The following is an 18,392-nucleotide window of genomic DNA, read 5'->3' on the forward strand; positions in this document are numbered from 1 at the left end:
GAGAAGCACATAAAGTAATACATTTAAAGTGCTGAGCTCATGCCTGTTGTACAAAAAGCACTCCATACTCACATACACATCACACTCTGCCAGTTACCAGGCCTTGGACTTTAGCAAGCTCGTGGCCATGGTAGTTTAGCACTGCCCCTCTCTCATAGACAAAAGATAAAAAGACATTCCACGTACCAGGAGCACCGATCCTACTTAAGATGGGCTATCTCTACTGTTCCCTAAGTATCTCTCCCACAGAGACTTTTCCACCTCCACACTCTCTCCCCAGCCCCCACTTCTGACTGTGTGTTCAAGTTGCTCAGAAACAAAACAAGTACAGCAGTACCTTGGTATCCAAGGGGTTGGTTCCTTGACCCATGGTGGACACCAAAATCCACAGAAGCTCACATCCCTGAGTCTGACCCCTCTGCATCTGCAGATTCAACCAACTTCAACCATAAACATGGTACAAGATTAGTGTTTGGTTGAATCCGTGGATGTGGGATCCATGGATTGGGAGGGCCAACAGTATTTGCCTAAAAAATTAAAAATTTTTCTGGTAGAAAATTTGAATTTTATAACAATTGAATGCAGCTGCACAGAGGCCGTAAAGCAACAATATTTGGAGAGAAGAAAAGTAGTTGATCTACTCTAGATAAAAGTGTCCCCTGGAGAAAGTCGGAAGGCAAAATTCAAGAAGGAAGATCCTGCAAAAGCAGCCCATGTTTGCTCTTCAGATCATATAAACAGAGGAAGACAAAGAAAACCAGAAAACATGAAAGATTAACTGGCAGGCATCAAAGGAGTTTTACAGGCACACACAGCTTACTTACAGAGCAGCAAGTATCTTAGTCACTGAGAATATCCAAGAGCATCATTCAGTGGACCACTGACAAGCCAGCATCCTTGCTCAAGAACTTGCAGGAGCTCCCTGTTCCCCATGGTGCCAAGTTTAAACTCTCCTCCGCCCACTGGAAGTTGAGACTGTCTATCAGCTAACACCACCTTCACCTTCTTTTTCTTCCCACGTTTCACCTACACACACCTGTTCTGATTATGTCCTCCCTGCTCAGACCCCTGAGCCCCATCCCCTCCCCGCCACTGCAGACTAAACCTTCCCACTTCTGTCCACAGGAGACAGTGCTTCTCAAAACATGGGGCCAGCGTGTAACCTGTCAGCGAGACACAGTGAGACCACAGATTATTCAAGTTCACCTTGGAGCAACTTGACAAAGTAATTTCATGCCTTCAATCAAACAATAACAACTTCAGGTTTGTATTTTTCCATTCTACTTTTTTTTTCTTTTTTCTGCTCCATGCAGCTTGTGCGCGCAGCTTGTGGAATTTCAGGTCCCCAGCCAGGGACTGAACGCACATCCTTGGCAATGAAAGTGCAGTCCTAACCACTGGACTGCCAAGGGATTCGCAATTTTTCTAAAAGTTAATCATTATTATATTTTACAAAAGTATTGAGCCACACTGGATTGGTGGAAATGTAAAGAACAAAACTGGCCTCCCACCACAGATATTTTAAGAAATGCTGCAGTAATGTGCATCACGGGACACACTTCTACTCTCTTCTCCTACAACCTACTCTAATTTTCAGCAAGGTCGCCTATAAAATACCCTTCCTGAACAATCCCACTCAGTGTAGACCTCCTTCCCAAAGTCTGTACCCATCATTGTCTCAGCTGCAGGAAATTCTGTAAGAAACTAAACAGAAAGACCAAACTGATCACTTGTAAATTCCTTGTGCTAAGAAGCCCTGTTTTATTTAACACTTCTCTGCACCACTGCAGAGCACAGAGGCAGCACAGTGTCTGGACCAAAACCAGATTAAAAATGGAACCCAGTTCCCAAGGGCCATCACCAAACACTGGCCACGTGGCCCAAGACAAGTCCCTCAACTCTTCTGCCTTTCCAATTTCTCTTCTGGGTGTGAGGCTGACATGGTATGCAAAGCCTTCTCAACTCTAAAATTAAATGATGTCCGTTTGTTCTTAGAAAGGCTCCGGGGTTCCTCACGGGCAAATGGGAAGGCATCTGCCTCCACAAGGCTGGGGAGGCACAAAAGCATTTTGAAAACTATAGAGGCCGAGTGAACTTGAGGATTACTACTATTAACTCTGCGTATACTAAGATGCCCAGGTGGAATGCATGAGCTAAATACAGAGACTTCATGCAGCCTGCCTCCAAAACTGAAGGCTGGGATGGTGAGGGGCCTCAAAACTCTGACTAGGGGAGCCACAGAAAATACAGGCTATCTGGGTCTGGAGAAGATGATCATGAAGTGAGGAAATGAAGAGCTCTCATGGAGATCAGAGAAGATGTAGATGGGCAAAGTAGGTACAATGAACAGATGCAATAGATGGGAAAGGAAGGAAGAAAGAAAATTTCAAGTTGTCTTACATAGGCTTAGTGTTGTGTCCCCTTGTAATATTCATAACAACTCTGGCCTTACGTACCCAAGGTAAAATAAAATTTGGAGTAGAAGCCTTCAGTCTTTCCATTATACCACATCTGTGAGGCAGAGAATATCACAACATACAACATAAAAGGACACTGCTCAGTGTCCTTTAGAGCTGCTCAGTTAGAGAAGGCATTGCATTGTTGCTGGAGATCTTGGGCAATGGCTAGAAGACCATCTGTCAAAGACACAAGAAAGGATGCCTACCATGAATTCAACTCTTAGAATTTTGGTACCTGAAATCAGCAGAACTTCCAACCCTACCCCTTAAAACCCACGCAACTATCTACAAAACATCTATTATAAGGATATGGGGGCATTTAATAACAAAATAAGCCAAAAGGATGTAATCATAGAATAAAAGATGGTCCTTTAAGACAGAGATTCCCAACCTTCAAGATCTAATGCCTGATGACCTGAGGTGTTGATGTAACAATAACAGAAATAAAATGCACAATAAATTTAATAGTTTTGAATCATCCTCAAACCAGCCCCCTCACCCCATCTGTAGAAAAAATGCCTTCCACAAAACCAGTACCTGGTCCTCAGTTGGGGACCACTGCTTTAAGCTGACTAAAAGACTTACTTAAAAATCAGAGCACTACCCCTAGCTTTCATATTTCACCATGCAATTTGTCACAGAGGCCATGGGGAACCAACACCATTACCTCCGATGAACTTTCTGACTACTTACAACTTTTAAGTAGTTTTTAAGTGGTCAGTTTTTCAAGGGTCAAATTCTAATAACAGTATCACCGTTTTTAGATAATATGCTTTGACCAAATACCACTTCTACTAATCAACACTACTTCCAATGATAAAAAGAGCTGGCATTTAGTGCCAGGAGCTGTAACAAATGATTTGGACACCTTATTCTCACAACGATCCTAAGAAGCAGGAACCATGACTATACTCACTTTCCAGAATTGGCAATGCAACTGTCCAGGTATCAAGCCAGGATTTGAACACCCAGACAGCTTGTCTCCAAAACCCTGTCTCCATAATCACTACACCGTCTAAGGCTTAAAACACACACACACCCTGAAACTAACACAATATTGTAAATCAACTATACTTCAATAAAAATAAAAAAATAAAGTACACACACACAACTATCGGGCCCTAACAAATTATTTTAAGAAATGTTCTAAAACCATTTACTTATCCAGGAAATTTATCCTATAAGAATGGGAATGTCCTTCGGTTTGGTAGAAGGTGAAGGCACTTTATAATTAAAACATTTACTGCATTGTTTTTCCACCATAGTTTTTCATCATATATATGGGAAAAGAAACAAACAAACAGAAAAATCTCAGGAAAATAAATCATGAGAGCAGTAAAGATGTTTTCTAAGAGCCCTGCAATTTTCATAATTACAGTTTACAATACTGTCGTGAAAATCGCTAGAGAAGCATTTGCCCTTGTCACAGGTGTTAATATTGTTTGCTCATAATGTTATCATGCAAATCACATTCCTGTAAGTAACTCCAGGCCTACATAGCATGTGTTTGCAAATCCTGTATCTGTATGATGGACTTCCTGCTTGGCTGTGCAGGGCAAGCAGAAGAAGGGGGTGGGTGAGGCGGGGTGTTGAAAGGAGGCTGACGGGGTGAAAGTCGGGTGACATTAAAAAACTTGGCACACATCTGTCTGTTTGGTTTGATTACTAACTAGTTTTAATTTCAAATAATCCCCCCCATGCTTTATTTTGGTTCTTCCGCTATTTCTACCCAATATTTAGACAGCAACACAAGCCATTAAAAAGTTGGGATGGATCTAAAATCTGGGGGATGGCAAAAATGAAACGCTTGGCCCAGAGCGCAAACTGCCACTTTTGTGGCTGCACCAGGCAACCAACGTAAACATGTCAGTCCGTCCAAATATACACACGCTCCTCTTTAGTTTAAAACTGATTTTGCATCTTAGTAGTTTCTTCCTTAAAAATAGCCAAGACACCATAAGGTCTTGGCCAATTTTTTAAAATAAATTGCTATTTTGAAAAGAAATCATCATTAGCCACGTGTGGTGGATAGATCCTCGACACACTGCTGTTTTCTAGTGTTGAAAAAAGTTTCAAAGTGGTGCCTCAGAGCACCCATTCAAACCAATGTATCTCCATAATGGGTGCTTTTTACAGTCATTGCCCTGAGTTAATTCCTGGAGAAATGGAGTTTTACATACTTGCACACCAGACAACAGTAGTTGGTCAAAGATGCTCAGCAAGAGGCTGAATTCCAATTATTTTGTACCTTTGTTCCCACAAAGACCCTTAGACTTGTCCTGATTTTTAACTATTTCTATGGTCAGACATACCTACACAAACAGTTTGGAAGGGGGTGTGTGTGTGCCTACGAAGTCGCTTCAGTTGTGCCCAACTCTTTGTGACCCCATGGACTGCAGCCCTCCAGACTCCTCTGTTCATGGGATTCTCCAGGCAAGAATACTGGAGTGGGTTGCCATGGCCTCCTCTAAGGGATCTTCCCGACCCAGGGATCGAAACCATGTCTCTAACATCTCCTACATTGGCAGGTGGACCATTCTTCAGTGCCACCTGGGAAGCCCAGTTTGGAAGGGTAAGAAGGCAAACCTCTCACGTATCTAGAGTGCCTGAAAGCAGTGGTTCTCCCAGTGTGCTCTCAGGATCAGCACCACCCAGGGATGAATTCAGTTCAGTTCAGTTCAGTCAGTCAGTTGTGTCTGACTCTTTGCGACCCCATGAATCGCAGCACGCCAGGCCTCCCTGTCCATCACCAACTAACTCTTCACATGAGGTGGCCAAAGTACTGGAGTTTCAGCTTTAGCATCATTCCTTCCAAAGAACACCCAGGATTGATCTCCTTTAGAATGGACTGGCTGGATCTCCTTGCAGTCCAAGGGACTCTCAAGAGTCTTCTAGGGATGAATTAGAAATGCAAATTATTGGGCTACACCCAACGTCTGCTGAATGGGAAAGTTTGGGAGTGCAGCCCAGCTATCTGAGTTTTACTGACCCTTCTGGTGATTCAAACACACATTTAAGTAGCACCACTAAGAACCAATGCCTGGATCTTAACTTTTATATCATTTAAATTTCACAACAACCTTGTGAGGCAGACAAAGCTGGGATGGTATCCCTTTTTTAAAATGGTGAAACTGAGGCCCAGAGCAGTCACCTGACTTACCTCGAGAGATACAGCTCAGGAAATGGTTAGAATAAATTAGTTTTTTTTTTTTTTTTTTTATCAAGTCACGTGAATTACATTACAGGTAATGTATTTAGTATCATACCTGTGAGGGGCTGGAAAAAAAGTTGGGGATCACATAGCCAAGTAGCAGATGAGGCAAAAAGAACTCAGAGCAGTTCTGACATCTGAGTAAGACCACACAGTATCACAATGGAGAGCTCCTTCTCCATCAAGCCATTCCATCCGAGCAGTGAGCCTCTAATAATTAACCAGCTCCTCAAATGATGAGTCGCTTTCTATCGCCCTGAGGTTCATGTGGTAAGTATTTAGTTTGAGACCTATTAGGTATTTCACTGGAGAAGGCAATGGCACCCCACTCCAGTACTCTTGCCTGGAAAATCCCATGGACAGAGGAGCCTGGTAGGCTGCAGTCCATGGGGTCACTGAGGGTCGGACACAACCGAGCGACTTCCCTTTCACTTTTCACTTTCATGCATTGGAGAAGGAAATGGCAATCCACTCCAGTGTTCATGCCTGGAAAATCCCAGGGATGGGAACCTGGTGGGCTGCTGTCTATGGGGTCACACGGAGTCAGACACAACTGATGCGACTTAGCAGCAGCAGCAGCAGCAGCAAGTATTTCACATACACACACATAAAAAAAAAAAAAAAGGCATTGACGACTAAATAAACTGTTCTCTTTAAACAAAAAGTCACCTTTGATAAGACAACAGGATAAGAAGGTTGAGGAGAGAGAGAGAGACTGAAGGAATGGGTGGTGGACCTTAATCTAACCAGAAATGAACAAATGATGAATAAAAAAGTAAAAGGATCCAGGAACTTGAGAACTTAATGAGGTTGAAAAATCTGAGTAGTGACAGTCATGGAGACACTCAGCTAACTATTATAGTAACAACAGGTATGGTCAAGAGGTATTTAGCAGCTTGGGGTGTTAGCAAGGTCCAGGCTGTGGCCATGGGAGGGAATGGCTACAGTGGAGCTGATCAGGGCTCACCATTTTGATGGGGAGAAATGAAATGAGAGGCAAGGGTGTTGAAGGCCTACGTGGGATAAATGATGACTCGTGAAGAGTATAGGGGTAGCAGAAATGAGAAGACCCTGAGCTTACCACCTAATTCTTTAGAGGGAGCCAAGAGATTAGTCAGCTGATGACAGTCCTAAGGGAGGGTTCAGAACTGAAGGTCATGTACCACACAACAAACAGAGATTGTAAATGAAGAGGGAAGCCTGATGACCTCCAGTCCAGGCAAGAACGTCAATGTTACTCTCTTAATGGTGTGGGAAGATGAGCAGCATCTAACCAAAAGGCTGCAGGCAAGCAGGGTCCTCAGGAGAGAACCAGTGAAGAGGCTGAGGATATAGGAAAGTGTATCAATCTGAGAAGGAGAGCTAGAAAGAACATGAGGCAAAGGTTCAGAATGGAATAGAGGAATGGGGAACCAAGTCATGGAAGAAGAGACACACGACCCAGCCCCAACACCACCTCTTCGGAGAAGTCTCTAATCACAGCAAAATTACTCTCCCATGGGGATGAAAATCTATGCCAACACCCCAGCAGACCTCAAACCAAACTTCAATATTAAAAAGCTTGTCCAAATGAAACTTAATCTCATGTGGCTACACAGATTATCTACATTGCCATAAAATTGTATTTTATTCTGTGGTACAATGTGGGGGGGGCCTCACCCTTCCATTTTAATATAGTGATTTCTACATAGTTCTTCAGAACCACCTATGAGGTAATCATCTTCCAAACAAACCTGCAAAGTGGAAAGTGAGTTAAGTGTTATTACCACTATGTTGCCAATAAAGAAGCACAGAAGTTAAGTGACTTTCCCAGGGTTACTGAGCAAGACAGAGCCAGGCCTGAAAGGACTTCTAAATGAATTATGACAATCGTTCTCAAAGAATGAGTCAATACTCCAGGATGTTCCCAGATGGGTTTACAAAGCTGGGAGGAGTCACACTGATTCTGCCCTAGACCAAGGATTAAGAGAGCGTTACAGAAGGAAGCCATTTATGCTCATCAAATTATCCTTGAAAACCCAACCCTCTGCTACTAGAAAATCTGCTAAGAAAAAAACACATTGGGTAAAAAGCAAAGTTACTGAACTCCAGCCCCTCGGCTTCAGATTTAGGTATGAGGTGACTTCTCATAACTAAAAAGGGAAAGAGAATTAACACAGACCAAACATTTATCACTGAACCAAACTTGGGTCTGCTGGTCTGCCATGCAGCAAAGCCAGTCTACTGACACCAGGTTGTGGTGAAGGAAAGTAGAGAGTTTATTGCAAGGCGCCATGCAAGGAGAACGACAGATGGTGCTCAAAAGACGTAAACTCCCCACTGGCTTTCAGGAGGGTTTTTAAAGCAATATTTGGAGTGAAGGCTGCAGCTTGTGAGCTTTCTTCTGACAGTTTGGCGGTGAAAAGGTAACAGGGTGGTGATGTTTTTGGAATCTTCACCATCAACCTTCTGGTTCCAACCAGTCTGCTGCCTAAGTGATTGTGGTCAGCACAGAGTCAACATGCTCCGCCTGAGTGACAGTCTAGTTTCTACAGAACAACTCAAAGATAGAGGTCAGATTGTTGTGTATATCCCTTGAGGAGGAACTAGGACTCTATTTTATTGCTGAACAATTGTTCAAGCTATCATTACTTTTCTTTTAATCTCTTTTCCTTTGCTTTTGCACTCCCTCACTTCCCTGATAGTGACTGCTTGAGTCTGTTCTTTGGAATTCAGGCAAGGCCTAGGAGACTAAAGCCTTTTTCTTACAAATAAGAAACAGGGGACAAGGAGGGGCTTTTGTATCCAGGAAGGCCAGGCAGAGTCCTGCTTACTTTCAGTCCCCACTTTTTTTTTCAGTTCAGTTCAGTCGCTCAGTAGTGTCTGACTCTGCAACCCCAAGGACTGCAGCACATCAGGTTTCCCTGTCCATCACCAACTCCTGGAGCTTACTCAAACTCATGTCCATCGAGTCAGTGATGCCATCCAGCCATCTCATCCTCTGTCGTCCACTTCTCCTCCTGCCCCCAATCCCTCCCAGCATCAGAGTCTTTTCCAATGAGTCAACTCTTCGCATGAGGTGGCCAAAGTACTGGAGTTTCAGCTTTAGCATCATTCCTTCCAAAGAAATCCCAGGGCTGATCTCCTTCAGAATGGACTGGTTGGATCTCCTTGCAGTCCAAGGGACTCTCAAGAGTCTTCTCCAACACCACAGTTCAAAAGCATCAATTCTTCCACACTCAGCCTTCTTCACAATCCAACTCTCACATCCATACATGACCACAGGAAAAACCATAGCCTTGACTAGACGGACCTTTGTTGGCAAAGTTATGTCTCTGCTTTTTAATATGCTGTCTAGGTTGGGCATAGCTTTTCTTCCAAGGAGGAAGCGTCTTTTAATTTCATGGCTGCAGTCACCATCTGCAGTGATTTTGGAGCCCCTTTTCTTTGACACTCCTCAATTCAAGGGCAGCACAAGAAAGGGCATAAAGTTTTGGAGAGAGAATTTAATCATAAACTCAGCAGGGGGACTGGGTTTTAGGGAGACTCAGTTTCACATTTCCTATGGACCAGGCACTGTGCTAGACACATAACAGGCTCAGCTCATTTCATTCTCACAACTACTCTGAGAGATAGATATTGTTAACTCCAACTAGAAGAATAAACTGAAGTTCACCAAGTTTAAGAAACTTGCCTAGGGAGACTGGACATGGTGACTTGTCCAGTGCACCAGGATCCTGAAAAGATAAAAATGAAGACCTAGAGTCTTAATGAAGGAAATCAGAGCTGACCCTGGTGCCCCAAGCCACATCTCCCGCCCCATTATCTAAGAGTGTATTAGAGCAAAGTGGATCCTGAGTGCTGACACCTGTGCCCCTCCCCTAGCTCTACCCCATTATTACACGTTCATTTAATACCAAGGCTCATGGGAGATTCCTCCCAAGTTACATTCCTATTACAGAAAGTAAGAGAGCCTGGAAGTTTAAACCAATGAGTAGGTGGTCTCTTCATGTGCCCCACTTAAGTAGCTCATGTATCAAAACAGCTTGAGACCCAGGCAACATCACTCCATCTTCCACTAATTACTCTACAACTTTAACAAATAAGGGAGAGGGAGGAGGTATTAAAATTAAAATAGGGAAAATTGAAGCAGCTTACATATGTACATGTTAACAAAGAGCTTATATAACTTTAATGTTGGAATCTCATACCTAAAAAAAAAGCTGGGCAACACACTCCAGTATTCTTGCCTGGAAAATCGCATGGACAGATGAGCCTGATGGGCTACAGTCCATGAGGTCACAAAAAGTCAGACATGACTGAGCAACTGCACACACATGTACATGTATTACACACACACACAAATACACATAGATATTATTTTTTAAAAGAGAACTGAGGAACAGCTAGAACATGAAAATCACCCTTTCACGATAAATTCCAGGGCATATTCATAACAGGAGTCAGACAGATTTTGTTTTCCACCACATAGTTCTATAAAAATAAACTGTCATCACAACATCCTTGTGGTAGTAAAAGGCCATATTTGCCTGCAGTTAAATCCAACAGCAGCTGCTCTATGGAAAAAGACGGCCCAATAATTGGCTTCTTTCACCTCTGTTAATCACGAACAAAAGTGTCATTCAGTTTCAAAATGGACAAAATGCTCCAATGGATGGTCAGCTAGCTGAGCCAATGGGGTGGAATAACAATAACCCTGTAGCATTTTCCTTTTTCCTTTTGTTTGGTCTTTCAAAGCCCTTAATTAAGACCTGCACAAAGCGCCCCTGCAGGCCTTTTTCAATGAGGCATTACACGCCTGTTTTCTTGTATTTAAAGAAAAAAAATAGCAGGGATTTTCTGAGACACATTAAACAGAATACACAATTTCCATTTATTTGCAACTGAAATACTGTTAAAATTTTAGAGCTTAAATATTATCATCAGTAACAAAGCAAGTTCTTTGCATTGCAGGCTTGGGGAACGGAGGCTGAAGGAGGGGCTGTTTAGAGGGGGTGGAGGGGGCGGATGTGTGGAAAGCAGGGGCTGAAGCAGGAGAAGTGCTGTGCAACAATTTCTCCAGAAATAAAACAGTTAGCAGATCTCATTTAGAAAGATCTAGATCAGGCTCCCAAACCTTTCATTAGCTTCACATATACACACTGAAAGAAACAGCAAAACTCAAGAGGTATTCTTAAAGCGAACAGCCAGACAACAGAGACAAAAACTTGGAATTGAAACTGCTTCTTACAAACTCCTTAAACATCACAGAGAAAAAGATAAAATCTTTTTACAGTTAAGCAATCTTGGTAAGAACTTTGTGCAGTTCTATAATTGATCTCTGCCTTTCTCTCGCTCTCATTTTGCACCCCCATCCTGGCTTTAACAAAGCTTCACGTATCATGGTGGATAAGCATCAGAATGTCTAGCTTTTTAAAAATCTCCATAGCCTAATTAACTTTTCATTATTCAATTTTCTTCTTGCACAACTTAAAAAAGGCCGTTGTGTTCATTTTTAAATGCTCTGAAATATAATCTTTCCGGGTTGGAGGCTGTTCTCAAAGTACCTAGTCCTGCCCATAATTTGTTCCCCTTCCCTCCCCCTCTCACAAATATCCTGAGTGACAGCTTAATGTGACAGCTTTCTTGCCACAATTCACTGAAGGGGAGTGGCAGGTAGGGTTCTCAGAGAACAAATACCTAACAAAGCCATCATTCTGGGGAGTTACTTCCAAACTGTCAATCCAATCCATCAAGTCGAATGTGCTCCACTATTCTCTTGTAAATGTGCTTATTTCAAACAGGGCAGAACTCGGGCAGCTGCCCCACAGAAGACTAAATGACCCAACTCAAATGTCACCTCTCCTGCGAAGCCTTCCAGCTCCCCAAGGCAGAGCAAGTTCCCTTGCTTTCCGCTCCCACACGCGTTTGTTCACCGCCCCCCATGGCACTCCCACGCTGTATTTTATTTGTGTTTATGTCTTCACCACCAAACCGGATCACCCATGGTTGATCCTCAAGCCAGCGTGGCTGAGTGGAGGAGGGCGCATGCTCTGCAGTAAGACTACTGGGTTCAAATCCCGGTTAGAGATGAGAAAACATATGACCTTGAACATGTGACTTAACCATTTTGTGCTTCAGTGTTCTGAGCTTAAAACGGGGATAAAGAATACCATTCCATACAGCTGTTGTGATGATCATCAGGTGAACTTGCAGATGTGAAGTTTGCTGAATGTCTGGCACACACCGGAGCTTGGTCAATATTAAAACAGGAAACATCATCCTTATTTTCTCCCCTCCCCCTAGAAAACTGTAGCATGGTTGGAAGCATACGCACACACTCAATGTTCATGGAATCAACTTTTGCTAAGCGTATTAATTTACTAACAAAATGTCAGATTTCCAAAGGCAATCTTTCCCAGTCTTTCAACATATTCAACATTGAAGAGTATGCTAAACACTGGGCACAAACACAGGCAAGGGAAGAGCTCAAGAGATGATGAGTGAGACTTGATTCCTACCTTCATGGAGCTTATAAGCAATTCTGAGCATGAGGCATCTGGAGATACATCTCTTTGATACTAATGCTTTCACAATATATTTGCCTGACCCGAATTTTCTCAACAGTGGAGCATGTATTACATCATCCAGTATTTAAGAGACTTATGTATAACAATGTACCTCATTTTGCGAAGGGAGGAGGAAGGAAGAAGGATGTTGTATGTCACATATTTCAATGAAGCCTGTAATTCTTACTAATCTTCATGCTAATACAGCACGTGCACTGGTTCCGGATCCACAGCCTGTCCCAAGACAATCAATAGACACTGCTCTCTGGAGCCCTGGAAGAGTCAAAACTACTTAGGTATGAAATTTAAAAATTCGGGTCAGGAACAAATGCGTAGCAAAATTCTTGTTTCCGTCAGGCTCTTTTCAAAGACTTCACTGTTAAATACAGAATCACTTGTTTAAATGTTGCAATTCTAGGAAGACCTACTTTAGTGAAATCATTGCTCATTAAAAACCACTGTTAAATTAAAATAAAACAGTGTTTTAGTTGTCATTTAGCTGAAAAGTTTATGGAAACAAAATGATTTTGCTACACATTTGCCCACGACCCAGTTTCTTTTGTCGTAAGACACTAACTTCATGAGAGTCTGAATAAATGCATGAAAGTTACCAATAAATACCTGCATGTGACAATGTCAGGCAGATTTCCTGTATCCCATTGTCTTTAGAGGAGAGTAATAACTGAAAAACAGAAATTAACTCCTTAAACCAAACACTGGAGCAAGCCCCAGGCACGCAGGGTCACTAGTCCTTCCTTGGTCACAACATCTCTTTTCACTCTCTCATGGATACTGCAAACTCAAAACAACCCACAGTAATTAATTTTGGTGCTTCTCTTATTTTTCCATGGAAGTATGCAAATTATGGGGGAAAACTCAACCTAGTTGACAATATCTGATCACAGGTTAACGAATCTCTACTAATAAATCAAACTGTGTCAAGTCTTAGTTTCATCATCCAAGAGAAAGTTGTGTCCAGCATCTTAACACTGTCCAGGTATTTACTGGCTGTCTGTACGATAATCAATGCCTGCTTAAATAATCCTTAATAATTCCTGAGAGTTTAAAACGATATTGTTGAATTTATTATAGTATCAGGATAATTAAAGTTTAGCAGAAATCCATCTGAATTATCGTGTGAAATTTTGAAAACATCATTTATGAGCAAAATTTTGTTACTTGAGATGCTACCTAAGAGAAATCAAATGGCAAATGTCTAAACTATTTTAAACTCTTAAAAAACTCTAGAAACTATACTGCAGGAGGGCTTCAATTTTCTGCTATGCTTCCTGATAGATTTTTTAACAATTGGAATGGCTTTATCAGCTATTCAGTAAGTATTCCTTCTGAAGAATTGATGCTTTTTAATTGTGGTGCTGGAGAAGACTCCTGAAAGTCCCTTGGATACCAAGGAGATCAAACCAGTCAATCCTAAAGGAAATCAACCCTAAATATTCACTGGAAGGACTGATGCTGAAGCTGAAGCTCCAATATTCTGGCCATCTGATGTGAAGAGCTGATTCATTGGAAAAGACCCTGAGGCGGGAAAGCTTGAGGGCAAGAGAAAGGGACAACAGAGAAAGAGATGGATGGATAGCATCACCAACTCAATGGACATGACTTTCGGCAAACTCCAGGAGATAGTGAAGGACAGGGAAGACTTGCAGTCCAGCAGGGTGCAAAGAGTCAGACATGACTTAATGACTGAACAACAAGTATTCCTTCTACTTACTCCTTATGTTAAAAACGAGTTGGTTCTCCTAACAACTGATCATTTAAGGCAAAAATGTCCTGTAAGCATGGAAACCAAAATTGTTTATTGATACATAAACCTCCCTTAAAAACATCTTTAACTAGTGAGATACATGTGATATTCTCTAACAGTGTAGCCCTACCCAAAACAGACTGGCATACAAGCAAATTTATTGTAAAATATCCAAAGGCCCACGATACCATTGTTATTTGAGAACTTCTCTGAGAAAAGCTGAGCAGTTAACATTGTTTACATAAATGGGAAGGGATAGAATTTTGAAGCTGGGTGACAGGGACCTGGAGAGGGCAGTTCTAAAACTACGCTGCCCACTGTGTGATGTTCAGTTGCTCAGTCATGTCCAGTTCTTTGCATCCCCATGGATTATAGCCTGCCAGTCTCCTCTGTTCATGGAATTCTCCCAGCAAGAACACTGGAGAGGGGATCTTCCCAACCCAGGGTTCAAATTCGCACCTCCCGTGTCTCCTGCATTGCAGGCAGATTCTTTACCACTGCCCCACCTGGGAAGCATCATGCTGCCCTCTCCCCCCACACCAAAGTGACATTAAACCATTCAAGCCTTGTTAAGTGTCTATAGAGACATGGACATATTACTCTACATGAAACAAAGTCCTAGGTAGAATTAATACTATTTCTCCTGGAAGAATATTTTCAATTCCTTGCAACCAATAGACACTTTCAATTCCACAAACTTCCACATGGGAAATCAAACAGAACTTCGTATCTGTTGTTGCTATGAAATTAAAAATAATAACAATACTCCCGTGGAAAATTTTTCATGCATCTCCATTCCATGCCTTAGGGTCCTAGATGTAACTAAACTTATATTAAAAACTAAACAAAGACATCTCTTTGCCAACCCTGCACAAGCCTCTTGGTTTCATCCTGAAGGTCTGAGCCTCATCTTGACAGTGACCTGTTACATAATGATCCCTATACTGTGACTACAACACATGACTGTCTCACAAAACACTTCTTAAAAGCACTCAAGTTTGCTTTTAAGAGTCTAATCTTATTTTCAAAGTTGGCACAACCACTCACTTAAAATAAGAGAATGTCAACTTGAAAAAGAGAGGCTGCAAGAGAATTATTTAGTGCCATGTAGTCATCAACTTCTCTGCCTCCAACTTCAGACAAATGCATCGCACCACTGCTCTAATGAAGAGCATCCACCAGGCACATCACACAAGAAGTGAGGCCTAAGTCACTATGTCAAAGGTATAAATTATGGTCCAAAGACAGCTCCAGGCACTGTTGAGCTTGGAATTGCTTGCTGAGCAACCATGTCGTTTCGAACAAACTCAGTGCTTAAGAGGCTAAAGGGCAGTGGAGGCAGTTATTGAAAGGAAATTTCTCCACTAGGCCAGAAAGGAATAATTAAGCCTTTGCTAGCTAAATCACATCACTGGGGTTAACAATGAAGTAATCAAGTGTAAATGGTGACAAAGCCCATCTATAGGACTCATGAAAGGAAATTAAGGTTGTGGGTAATCTAAACTATTATTGCTTAAATACCACAAAAATTAGTCCCAAAAACTTCATTCATCTATCCTCTCTTTATACAAATGTGTGTGCTTTTTGTGGGAGGCAAGAAATTGGTTAATCCAGCAATTAAGGCAAATATACTGAATCATCTGAAGTAAAACACCACTCAGCTACTAATTCACAGGCAGAAATCCAACATGATTCCCCACAATGCTTAGACTGGACCAAGTGCTCAGTAATGAAGGACCTTCATAATAGGAGATGCATATGGGATTTATTCAAATAGATGGCTAAAACCATCCAAGTGATAAATCTAATGCATACTTTATATATTACATTTCCTATGCTGCAGGGCATAGAAGAGCATTCACACACACACACAAACACACGCACAAAGCAAGGTGGAAAGTGGGGAGACAAATTTAGGGGGAAACATGAAGGACAGGCACATCATATCCAGAAACTGCTCGACAGCAATTAAAACTGGCTAAGCTCTAAAGGGAGCACAATACTGTGGATCTGATAGTTAAAAGGTCTAGATTCAGACTTCAGCTCTGCAACCTCAGGTTATTATGTCACCTCAGAGACAGTTTTCTTATATCAGGAGGGAGGAGACCAAGATTTCTACTAAGGTTTCTCAAGATTTTAAACTGATCTGGTGCAGTTGTTGTCGTAATTCTTAAGATTGTTGGAAATAATCTTAAGACTCACCAGAAGTTGCGAAAATAGTACAGAGGTTCCTATGCATCCTTCACCCAGATTTCCCAATGGCAACATCTTACATGACCAGAGTACATTAGCTAAACCAGGAAATCTACTTGAGTACAACACTATAGTGGGCTTCCCTGGTAGCTCAACTGGTAAAGAATCTGCCTGCAATGCAGGTTGGGAAGATACCTTGGAGTAAGGGATAGGCTAATCACTCCAGTATTCTTGGGCTTCCCTTGGCTCAGACGGAAAAGAATCCACCTGTAATGCAGGAGACCTTGGTTCCATCCCTCAGTTGGGAAGATCCCCTAGAGGAGAGCATGGCAACCCAGTATTCTTGCCTGAAGAGTATCTTGATTTCTAGCACAGAAAGTCCTACATCTCAGAACTCAAAAAGTCCCATTTGGGCATCCCTGATGGTTCAGATGGCAAAGAAACCACCTGCAATTCGGGAGACCTGGGTTCAATCCCTGGGTTGGGAAGATCCCCTGGAGAAGGAAATGGCTACCTACTCCATGTTCTGGCCTGGAGAATCCATGGACATCAGAGGAGTCTGGCAGGCTACAGTCTACTGGGTCGCAAAGAGTTGGACACAACTGAGCGACTTTCACTTTCACAACACTATTATCTTAAACGACAGACCCTACTCAGATTCCACAACTTTTTAAATGCGCTCATTTTTTAAACCACAAGTATGAATTTATATAATCACCACTGCAGTCACTATAAGGAACTGCTCCCTCGCCACATAAAAACAAAAATACGGGCATATTACTCTACTTGAAACAAAGCCCTGGATAGAATGAATACTTTCAATTCTTCCTGGCAAAATATTTTCAATTCCTTGCAGAAAATAGACACTTTCAATTCCACAAACTTGGAAAATAAACATTAAAACCTCCCATAATGTTATGGCTGTTCAATAAAAAATATTCTCAAGGAAAACTCTGCTCTCACCTCTAATCCTCACTTTAGGGCACTAGACACAGCTACGTGCTCAGTCATGTCTGACTCTTTGTGACCCCATGGACGGTAGCCCGCCAGGCTCCTCTGTCCGTGGGGTTTTCCAGGCAAGAATACTTGAGGGGTTGCCATTTCCTCCTCCTTCCTAACCCAAGGATCAAGCCTGTGTCTCCTGCATTGCAGGCAGATTCTTTACCGCTTGAGCCATTGGGGAAGCCCAGAGGCAACTCCACCTATGCTAAAAACTAAATGAAATAAAATAAAGACTTCTCTTTGCCATCACGGCCCCATCACTGTACCTCTTTAGTCTCACTGTTCTCCTACCTCTAACCCTAGCCACCACTGACCAATTCTCCATCACTCTAAAATTTTGTCATTTCTAGGCTGTTTTAAATGGGATCATGCAGCAGATGTAACCTTGAGGCTGGTTTTCTTGCCCAGCATAACACCCATGGGAACTATCCATGCTTATGCACGTATCAACAGCTGGCTATCTTACTGCTGTGTAGTAGTCCCCTGTATTGATATACCAGTTTATCATGGCATGTGCAAATACACGCAATGCACTCATCTTTTTCTGTTTTAACTAAATTCTAATTATGGGGTGGGGAGGAACTTTTAAAATCTAGTTTTGCCATTGCTTAAGATGGGTTCATATTCCAACAGATACTGACTGACTCTCTTAATCAGTAATTACCTTAATCACTCTGGGATTCAAGGCTTCCCTTGCAACTCTTAAATAGTGATTCCCCTTCATCCTGTTTTATTTTTCTTGATAGTACTTAATATTAGCTGATCTTATATGTTCGTTGTGTTTATTTTTTTACTGTCTACCACCACCCCTACCCCAGCCCAAGCCAGCTAAGTTACATGAAGAGAGGCACACTGTCAGATATTGTCAGATATGTCAGATATGTCTGACAATATCTGTGTCTCCATCTCTAAGAACAATTCTTAATACGAAATACATGCTGAACAAATTAATTTTTAAAGCAATGACTTATTAACCCAATAAGTAAATATTACTTTCGAGCTTATTTCATGAACTATTATACCAATACTAACAGCTCTCAGAAAATAGTTTGAACTGATAAAATTATTCACACAAAACTGTTTTACTCACCTCACCTACAATTTCAATCAAGTACTGGACCCTGAGAGACTGGACAATAAACAAGGGAGAAGCACAGAAAATCTCACCATCCGACAAGCATAAGCCACAGGTAACATGTCAAAGTCTCATTAAA

General features: G+C 41.9%; 1 protein-coding gene and 1 long non-coding RNA gene across 2 annotated transcripts in view; one reads left to right on the forward strand and one right to left on the reverse strand.

Annotated features, from left to right (window-relative positions):
- LGR4 (leucine rich repeat containing G protein-coupled receptor 4) overlaps window positions 1-18,392 on the reverse strand; it is a 106,407-nt gene that overhangs the window by 71,666 nt on the left and 16,349 nt on the right. The gene's annotated exons all lie outside the window — the stretch shown is intronic.
- LOC147358343 (uncharacterized) overlaps window positions 1-18,392 on the forward strand; it is a 51,715-nt gene continuing 33,323 nt past the window's right edge. Inside the window, exon 1 of the long non-coding RNA XR_015141605.1 lies at window positions 1-18,392. This exon is cut by the window's right edge and continues 14,532 nt beyond it. This is a non-coding gene — a long non-coding RNA (uncharacterized LOC147358343).

Source organism: Bos grunniens, chromosome 15 (assembly GCF_055505025.1).
Source record: "Bos grunniens cultivar Pamir isolate PY7600 chromosome 15, Bosgru_T2T1.0, whole genome shotgun sequence".
In the NCBI taxonomy this organism is placed as follows: Eukaryota; Metazoa; Chordata; class Mammalia; order Artiodactyla; family Bovidae; genus Bos; species Bos grunniens.